Genomic DNA, 10028 nt, shown 5'->3' on the forward strand with positions numbered 1-10028 from the left:
TTTTCCTTCATGCACTCAAGAATTTCCACAGAACACTACATGGCCATGTGGCAAGATGAGAAAGATATAGTGCTGGACCAGTTACCAGTTTCTTTAAACATAACATCATTTGACGCTCAGGCTTTTATCCTGCAACCATACAGAGAAATGCAAACAGGGAGCAAAGAACTGCTGTTTGGACGTGGCAGCCTTTCACCACAAGCATGGCACAAGATGGGAAAGCAGAGAATCCAACTGTGCAATGTTCAAATTTAATCTTGCAGGGAGAGAAATGAAAGGGCCGTGGCACTGGGAAAGAAAGCTTTCCTGTTTCCTAGTGACACTCCATTTAGATCTGGAATAGGTCCCAGAAAGGACTTTAAGTATGAGAGACCTTTGTTTTTGAAAACACAATTTTGGCTCATTTCAGAGGGGTTTTATGGTTTTCTGTGGGCATGGATAACTGGATTTGTGACAAGTCCTTTTGTATCCTTTATCAGCAAAAGGATACAGAAGCTGTTACAGTACTTTTAAGTTTCCAAGCCCACATTGCTCATTTTCCCCTAATATGTCTGATTGATGTAGCATCATCATTATCTGGCATATGCATATTTTCTTTACATTAATGTAGCACAACCCATGTAATTTACTTGTGTGAAGTCAAATTGTTTCAATTTTTTTTGTTGTCTTACAAAGAACTCTTTTACCTCCTTCTTGTGGTTTAACCCCAGCCAGCAGCCAAGCCCCACACAGCCACTCACTCAAGACCCCACCAGCAGGATCAGAAAGAGAATGGAAGGGTAAAAGCTGGAAAACTTGTGGGTTGAGATAAAGACAGTTTCATAGGGAAAGCAAAAGCCACACTTACAAGCAAAGAAAAACAAGGAATTAATTCACAGCTTCCCATGGTCAGGCAGATGTTCAGTCATCTCCAGGAGAGCAGGGCCCCACCACGTGTAGTGACTTGGGATGACAAACTCCATCTTTCCAAACATCCCCCTCTTCGTCCTTCTTCCCCCATTTCATGTACTGCATGATGTCACACGGTCTGGAATATTATTTGGTCAGTTGGGGTCACCTGTCCTGGCTGTGTCTCCTCCCAGCCTCCCATGCACCCCCAACTTCCTCACCAGCATGGCAGTAGAAAAAGGAGAAAAGGTCTTGGCTCTGTGTAAGCCCTCTGAGCAATAACGAAAACACTATATTATCAACCCTGTTTTCAGCACAAATCCAAAACACAGCCCCACACAAGCCACTGTGAAGGAAATTAACCCTACCCCAGCCAAAACCAGAGCACTGCTGGATTAGACCTCATTGCTGTCAGGATCAGAAAGTCTTAGAAGGCAAGATGTGTCATTAGCAATGACCATGAAAAAGCAGGTAGCAGTGAATTTGTAACAATATAGATAAATATCACATATGTACGTGCATACCACTATTAATCCCAAGAACCAGCAATGAGCTGTAATGCAAATCATGGGTAGCATGAACCTATTGGAGCTGACATTATCCCTTACAAGTGATGATGTACATAAGCTGTTGTCAATTATTTATATCTATGTTGCACCTAAATACACTCCAAAAGCGTGTTTGACTACCACAGTCAAGGCATGGAGCATAATTCAACAGAGAGGCTGATGAGCCTTTGGCACTGTTTTCCACAGAAGTCTGTAGAAACTGGCTGCTCACAGCCTGGATGGGTATACTGGATGGAATCTGGGCAAGCTGGACCAGCAATTTGAGGCCAATTGTATGAGGTTCACCAAAGCCAAGTGCTGGGTGCTGCACTTGAGCCACAACAACTCCATGCAGTGCTACAGGCTGAGGGCAGAGTAGCTGCAAAGCTACCCAGTGGAAAAGGACCTGGAGCCAGCTGAACATGAGCCAGTGTGTGCCCAGGTGGCCAAGAAGGCCAATGGCATCCTGGCCTGGGTCAGCAATAGTGTGTCCAGCAGGACCAGGGCAATGATTGATCCCCTGTACTGGGCACTGGTGAGGCCACACCTCAAATCCTGTGTTCAGTTTTGGGCCCCTCATTTCAGGAAGAAAACTGTCCAGAGAAAGACAAAGGAACTGGTGAAGTTTCTGCAGCAAAAATCTGACAAGGAGCAGGTGAGGAAGCTGGGGTTGTTTGGCCTGGAGAATAAAGAGGATCAGGGTGGACCTTATACCTCTCTGCAGATGCCTGAAAGCAGGTTGTAACCAGCTGTGGGGAGCAGCCTCTTCTCTCAGGTAGCAAATGAGAGAAAATGGCCTCAAGGTGCAGCAGAAGTTTAGATTAGAAAGCAGGAAAAATGTCTTTAGTTAAAGGGCTGCCAAATATTGGAACAGGCTGCCCATGCAAATGGTTGAGTCACCATCCCTGGAGATATTTAAAGGAAGTGTAGATGTTGTGCTTAGAGACATACTGTAGTGGTGAACTTGACAGTGCTGGGTTACGGGTTGGACTTGATCATCTTAAAGGTATTTTCCAAGCTAAATGATTCCACAGTTCTATAATTATGTGACAGCTTGATGGTGACTGTGACCTGAAGTCATGACAATTGGCTAGCACCACAATGGGTATTTGGAATTTTCTTCCCTGTTACGGATCAAAGTGAAATGGAGCCATGTGATTTCCTTACTGCTGGGGACATCTGTGTCCTTGGAGAAGGGTGAGATATACTTCAAACATCTTTAATAAAAGAAAATTATGATAAGCCATTCTCCAGGCAAGAGTTGTAAATACCACTGTGTTTATTGGCTTTTAAAATAGAGACATTAGCCAGAATATCTCAGACTGTGTAATTTAGTGTCTTTTATAATTTCATCTTCTAGTTACAGTACCAAAAGGAGTGATGTCTGGAAGATAAATTTAACATGCAGAAGAAAACCCCTCACTTAAAACATATTTAATACTTGAATGGTGTAATAGAAAGGCCAGCTTTAATATTTTTCCAAAAATGGACTTTAAAAGTCAGTGCTTCCTGAAAAATGGCTGAGTTTTTGAAAACCACCTAATCTTTTACAAGTTCCAGATCTTTCCCTTCTTCAACATCATGGGTAGAAAAGTTATTGTAGTCTTTAAATCCCAGTATATTTTTCATGACACATCGGTGTGCAGCAATGGGTTAAGCAGTGGGTTGTTAAACATAGACTACAGTAATGCCTATTTCCCAGTAGAATGGTGGATGCAGACTTTACAAGTTTCTAAGGTGAAATTATAACAATGACTTTGACTGGTCTTGAAGCTCTTGTACTGAAGCAGATGTTCATACTTTACCTCCATGTGTGATATAGCTATTGAACAAAATTAAATGGCAAAACAGACACAGTCAATATGTGATGTATGCAATTTGATGACCTTATGGAAGCAAGGAGGAAATCTGACTTCACAACTCTTAGTGGTCTTCTCATTGCTTGTGGAAGGTTAAGGCCAACACGTGAAAAAGATTGGGAGGTTATATTGAAAACAGGGTAGTCTGAATGAAAGCAACATGTAGCCCCTGCCATGCAGTCTATAGGCAAACTGTGATTATCAAAACAGAAATCTGCTTTTCACATAGCAGGTAGGCAACAAACTGTGACAGAAAACACGGATTATGGCAGCTCTGCATTTGTATTTCATTTAAAGAATACAGAATTAAGCCAGGAGAAAAGAGCAGATAAAATTACCTTTCTCTAAGAGGCCAGGAAAATAATTTCAGTGACTCACAATGTCAGTCATGTCTGTGTCCTGGAGGACAACCAAATGTGCAGAGGCACATTTGAAGATAAGGCAAATCAGCAGGACACAGGAGGCACCCTAAGCATCCTGCTTTTGGTAAGACTTGCAAGGCACTGAGGCACTGAAAAATTCTTTACTTTATGAAGAAAACTTGCTGAGATGTGAGTGATAAATCATCCAGAGAGAAATTTGTCCTTCTGATCTGCCATGCAAATCCCAGTGAAGTGGCAGGAGTGCAGTGTTTGCTTGGCTGCAGAGCGTGAAGGGGACTCTGTCCCCCATGCCTCCCAGCACAGCGGGCCAGATCCCATTTCCTCCCACCATCCCACCTGGTTGGGTGCCAGTGCTGCAGGCAGCATGTGCCTTTGCTACCAGCAACCTTGCAGTAGGACTACGCCTGACTTTCCTGAGCTGGCATCTGACCTTGATCCATCCTGGCTGGCACCCTGTGTGCCCCAGCAGACTGATCTGTGCATCAGCTTATCGGGGCCAGGTACATGAACTGCACAGGAGAAATTTGAAGATGTCCCTTAACCAAGCAGTGCAAGTGGCCTGAGGTGCTTCAGTCCCTAGTCCCTGTATAACACCTAGAGATGTCTTGAAGAGCGTGTGTGTGTGTCTGTACATGTGCAGGGCAGCTGTGAATAGAACAGATTTTTGTGCTGTGTGCTCCTGTCTGAGACATGCAGATTTCAGAGGAGAAATCATGCAGAAGTTAGCCCAGAGATAAAAAAAAAAAAAAAAATTCCCTATAGGAAGGTGTAACCAGAACTATGCATCTTCACCTGGCCTGTGCCTCACCTACACACGAGACAGCAGCACTACTATTTCCCCAGCTCTGCTGGGAACACCTTTGCTCCCTGCTCTTGGAAGAGCATTAACACTTCCTAGCAGTGACTCCCAGCCATTCTGCGCCTGATGGACCCTCCCACACTTGTCTGCCATACCTGTAGTTTCTGACACAGGAGCCTTCAGCTTATGTCAGCAGTGCTTGTTCAGTCCCTGAGAGCAAGACCTGATATTCAGCACTACTGAATGTCATTTGCTTTTATTGCTTTGCCTTTCAAGGTCATCCAGTTTTCCTGCATGGTCAAGTGCTGCATGCTGACTGGGGTCCTCATTCCAGCCAATAGGAATACATTTTTAGGAGGCTACTGCAAATGTCTGATTAACAGAATGAGTCAGGACATTAGTTCCCAGTGTGTCTCTCAGACTAATCAACTCACATTGTGCTTCTGGAGCAGAGGTTTACCATAAGGCAGTTTCTGCCCAAAAATGGCTCTCCTGCAACAGCAGCATCCATGTACAGCTAGTAACCAAGCAGCTGAGACAGCTGGTGAAGGCCTCATCCTGTGTCCAGTTGAGGTGAAATGGACATTGTAGGCTTTAGGAGGGTTTTTCCAAAATTATGTTGATGGATGACTGTTAAAGCATCTCCCCCCCAATCTGTACCTGTGGGGTTTTTCGTGGGGGCTGGGGTCCTTGCCCATAGCACCATTTCAGGGTCCACAAGTAGAAATGCCAGTGTTTTGATCAGCCATCCTTAGCACAGGTGTAAAAATCCTGATTTAAGAATAATTATGGCAAAGTAATTATTTCTGAGCCGTGATGGCAGGCAGTCCCAATTAACTCTAAATGGGATATAAATAGCGGGGGTGGGGGGGAGAAAACCTTCTGTAGGGGGAATCTAAGATAGAAGGGGCCACAGAGAGCCCAGACACAAGCAAAATAAACAGGAACATTTTCAAACAGCGGACAAGATTGTGTTATTTCTTCTCAGTTTCCAGTAACCTGGAGTTCTTGAAAGAAGACAGACAGAAGGTTGGGCTTTCTCTGCTCTGCTGCAGATGCAGAATGGCGTTTCAGTAGGCCCTGCCAAAAAAAAAAAATTATCTTTATTGGAGTTATTTTCCAAAAGGTGGCTCTACTATTGTTTACAGCACCAATATTCTGGTAGTCATGTCCCCAGACTTTCATGTTTGGCATGTTTCATGTTCTCAAGAGAAACCCATCAGACAGCAGTTATCCAAAGGAAATCCCGTTTGATTCCTCCCTGGTTCATTCCAGGCACAGCCCTTTGGTCTCATGCCTTTGGGTTTCCTCCCAGTCCACCAAGCTGGGCTGCTGGGCAGTTATATTTTCAAAAGTTAAATATAAAGATGTTCAAGAAGATTTCAGACTCATTAATAATGTTTTACAGTGTTATCTCAAAAGAGAAAAACCTGCTTTCCTCAAACATTACAACGAACTTTCTGATTTTAATATACATTTGTCCCATGGGGTTTTCACCCATTAAGATAGATTAAGTGACTATTCTAATGTACAATGGCAGATTTTGCCCTGTGGTTTAGAGGCTGGCTGTGGTTGACTGATACCCAGCCCTCTGAATCCCTGCTGAGTATCTAAGCTCTATGAACTGCAGTGAATGCATTTAATCTACATAAAAAGAACACAAATTGCATGTTAGCCTTTTTGAGCCCAGTAATCAGTTTTACAGTTTACTTGGTATGCTTCTCCGCAGTCCTAGTGGCTCCAAGGAGGTTCCAAGGATTCTCCCTTCTTTTTTTTCCTGCCCATCTCACGTAGAAGAAAAGTGTTTGCATTTTGATTGTGCTCATTCCCTGACCCCTGTAATTTAACCATTGTTCATATTTAGTGCTGACTGGAGTCCTGCGGGGCAGCTGATAACAATAATTTGTAATAAAGCATATGCAGGCTCTATTTTTTATCCTTGTTTTCCCTAATAATGCAAAATTAAATTTATTAATTAAAACGAATGGAGTAAAATAGGATTCCGGGGCTGCCAAAATACATGGATTATCCCAGCCTCGCATTTAGGATGATTATAATATTTGGCACGTATACAGCGCTTCAAAGTGGCATCGCAGTTAATCCTTACCCCGCCGCCCCTCTGAAGTGTGTTGTTATTCCTCAATTTGCGGAGGAGGATGCCCAAGCAGAGAGGTTGACTCCAGAATGAGCCAAAGCCGGCGCAGCACAAGCGGATTCCCGCAGCACAGCCCCTCTCTCCTCCCCCGGAGCGGGATTTTGGGTGATCCGGAGATCAGCGGGGAAACTGCGGGGCCCGGAGCGGAGCTTGTGCCGGGAGCGGCTTTGGGGGCGATGCTCTGAAAGGGGCTCGGAGGCGCTGAGCGCATCCCGGCACGCCTGACAGCGGCATCGCAGCGTGCGTAGACCACGAGGTGCAAACCGAGCTGCTCATTTGCCGGCTGCATCGTGCAGATGAGCAGCTCACCCCAAAATTATTATAATCCCAAACATATACATGCTCTTCAGGACTGAGATGAAAAAAAAAAAAACAAAACCAAAACTAAACTAACAGCTGGGGAAAAATGTTCAAAATTCTCTTTAGGCAAAATAGTTCTCTGGCAAAATGCAGTTTCAGCTAAATATTTTGTGGGGTAGGGTTGTTACCAATATTGGTGAGATGGGAAAATGCTGTAATCTTCCTTCTCTTCTCAATTTCAGCTCTGGTAATTTTGATTTTTTTTTTTTTTCTGTTTTCATACACAAATATCATTTGGTGTGTGACAGAAAACAAAAAGGAAATTGAACACACCAACACATTATGTTTTGGTACCTCTGCAATTCATTTTGGAGGGGTGCTGGATTTTGTGGGACACTGCAGGATGCAAATCTCCCTGCTGGGACTGAGGACTACTCCCCTCGCCCCCACTGCACTGCAAATTGTAGAATGGCAAAATCCTGGTTCCTGAGCAGCTCTGGTAGAGACAATGGGAGAGTGCACAAGCTGGGATTGAGACTGTCCATGGCAGGTTTTCTTGTTATAATTCACAGGCTGCAAAAGTCCTTGGCTGCTCTTTGGGGGCAGTAAGGCACTGGCACGGGGTGCTAGGAGAATCTATGCATGCCCCATCCCTGGAGGTGTTCAAGGTCAGGTTGGATGGGGCTCTAAGAAATCTGGTCCAGTGGAAGATGCCCCTGTCCATAGCAGGGAGTTTGAAAATCGGTGATCTTTAAGCTCCAACCCAAACCATTGATTCTATGACCCTGCAGGGAGCAGGCTGGTGTGGAAACATCAAACCTTGCAAAAGCAATTGATTCTGCCTAAAAAACTTGGTTTTACACTGGGCTGTAAACACATGAGGTTAAAAGGATCATCTCCTAATTCTTCTCAAAAATTTCTATCTTCAGCAGACAGTAAATCCTGGCAGCTTGAGACAGTGAATATTGCTGAAAGCTGTGAGGACTTCAGAAACAGATCACATCTTTTCTACTCTACAGGAAATCTTTAGAACATCTGGAGGGTAGCTATAAAATTTTCTTTTTTTAATGTTTTAATTACATTTTGAGATTGCTAAGCTAAGCATCCTCTTCTTTAAAAAGAGAAAACTTCACGTTCAAAATATACAGAAAATTAAATATCTACCTAGAACTGTTTTGGTTAGTTGTCACTGGTAAGTCACTATATTATAAATAATAGGAGAAGGAACATTAAAACACGAATTTCAACAATTTTCACCAAGAGTCCAACAAAGAAACAGACTATAGGTGTTGACAAGAATTGCTTAGCAGGGAATGATATTGCATAATGCAAAGCCTGTGAACATCAGCTTTACATAAACTTCTTCCATATGAAACGTTAATCAGGATGGAGAACTGAAGGATCTTAAAACAATCACCATTTCTCCTTTCCAACCCTTGATCTTCAGTGTGAAGAGCTCATGCTCTCCCTGTGTGGTAGCAATGCAGGAGAATATGAGGTAGCCATGGGCTAATCAGAGGTGGGCACATATTTTCTGAGGTGTGCTGGGCTGAAAGCCCCACATTGCCCAGGCTGAGCCCACTGAAGGAAGGTGCTTGCTCAGGGTAGAGGTGTGCAAGCCAGTGAAATGAGCTTCTGAACCAGAAGGTAAACCAGAGCTGGATGAAACTGGGATGGTGATTGAATGGTAAAAATTAATAAAAGAAGGAGTAGAAAGTGCCTGGGAGGTTTAAAAGGACTAGTGCAAGGAATAAGCCAGCAGCACATGAGACAGGATTACAGGTGTACTTGTACATCTTAGATAAATATATGGATTACTACAGTCCCTACAAACTGACTTTGGTGATAAATGAAAATATTCACAATATTAATGGAATGGCTATATGCAAAATACAAGTGTATCTTCAAATATACTGATATGAATATATTTCATATGCCTATGACTACATATGAAAATACATAAGTATGATTCACATATGTTTTGAACCAGAATTTGTAAGGAGGGATTGTTTTTCAGAAATGTAAACAGCTGTATTTGACAGTTTCCAAGTGAAATTTTGAGTTTTCATTTTCAAATTACATTTTCATTGCCATAAATGCAACATGCATTTTCAAAAAAAAAAAAAAAAAAAAAAAAAAAAGCGCACTGTTTGCCCTATTACCCTTGTAAAAAGATCTGGTGGTGAAATACAGTTTGATTGCAACATATATGCTGTTCCCAAGGGAACTGCTGCTTGAAAGGACTTTCGAGCTCTGATTAGACTGATGAGACAATCATTTGCTCTCAGCTTAAACTAGTATGAAACCAGAGAAAGACAATTGGCTTGAAGAACCTGTATTACAATCACCTGGCAAGCTTCTCTTCCTTGGCTAGAAGGGACTAAAGCAAGGTTATTATTGCTCTTAGCTCAGAGCAGCACACTGGCTGAGTACAAGGGTGAGACCCATCACTGTGGTTGGTATCCCCTCATGATGTGCTTGTGCCATGTCCATTTAAACCAGCAGTGACTTCATCTGTTCATGTTAGGGGCAAAACTTGCCTTAGACTGTAGGACACAGCAAGTTCTAAATTAAAATGTCTCTCCTTTTTGTGCTAAGCTGATCAAGGTGACACCATCCTGGGAAGGTTCATGATCACCATGATCAACTGCAGCTGCCATCAGGTGACATCTCCATCATCTTCAGCTGACCAGGGGAGGCTACTGGGCTCTGTGTGCCCCTGCTGCTTCCAGGACCTGGCACATGGATGCTCCAGAGACTAGTGAGACCTCTCTCCCTCACATTCTCCACAGCCCTCCCCACTGGGGCTGGACCCTCTCTGCCTGGGCTGATGTTACAGTGAGTCAGATTTTCAGCATGCACAACTTAGGAATGCACCTTTAAGTGCAATACTCCAACTTATCTATTTCTTTTTGTCCCTCTAAATGGTTTCGGGATATATTTCTGGAGTTTTTTAATTTTAATTTTATCCCTTTTGTCAGCACCATCAAAGATTAAAGCAAAGCCAAGCAGTCTTCTTTCACTTAAACAAAGTCACTCACATATATATTCTCACTAGCCACCTCTTGGGGAGCTAATGTTTATATGTGGAATTCT

The 10028-nt window shown here is 43.2% G+C and overlaps 1 long non-coding RNA gene across 1 annotated transcript; it reads right to left on the reverse strand.

Annotated features, from left to right (window-relative positions):
- Positions 1 to 2765: 2765 nt before the first annotated feature.
- Positions 2766 to 9023, reverse strand: LOC115496636 (uncharacterized). The gene is made up of 2 exons (XR_003962159.4): positions 6585 to 9023; positions 2766 to 5557 (listed from the first exon to the last, which is right to left on the reverse strand). It is a non-coding gene; the product is annotated as an uncharacterized lncRNA (long non-coding RNA).
- Positions 9024 to 10028: the final 1005 nt, after the last annotated feature.

This window comes from Taeniopygia guttata, chromosome 1, assembly GCF_048771995.1.
Source record: "Taeniopygia guttata chromosome 1, bTaeGut7.mat, whole genome shotgun sequence".
Lineage (NCBI taxonomy): Eukaryota > Metazoa > Chordata > Aves > Passeriformes > Estrildidae > Taeniopygia > Taeniopygia guttata.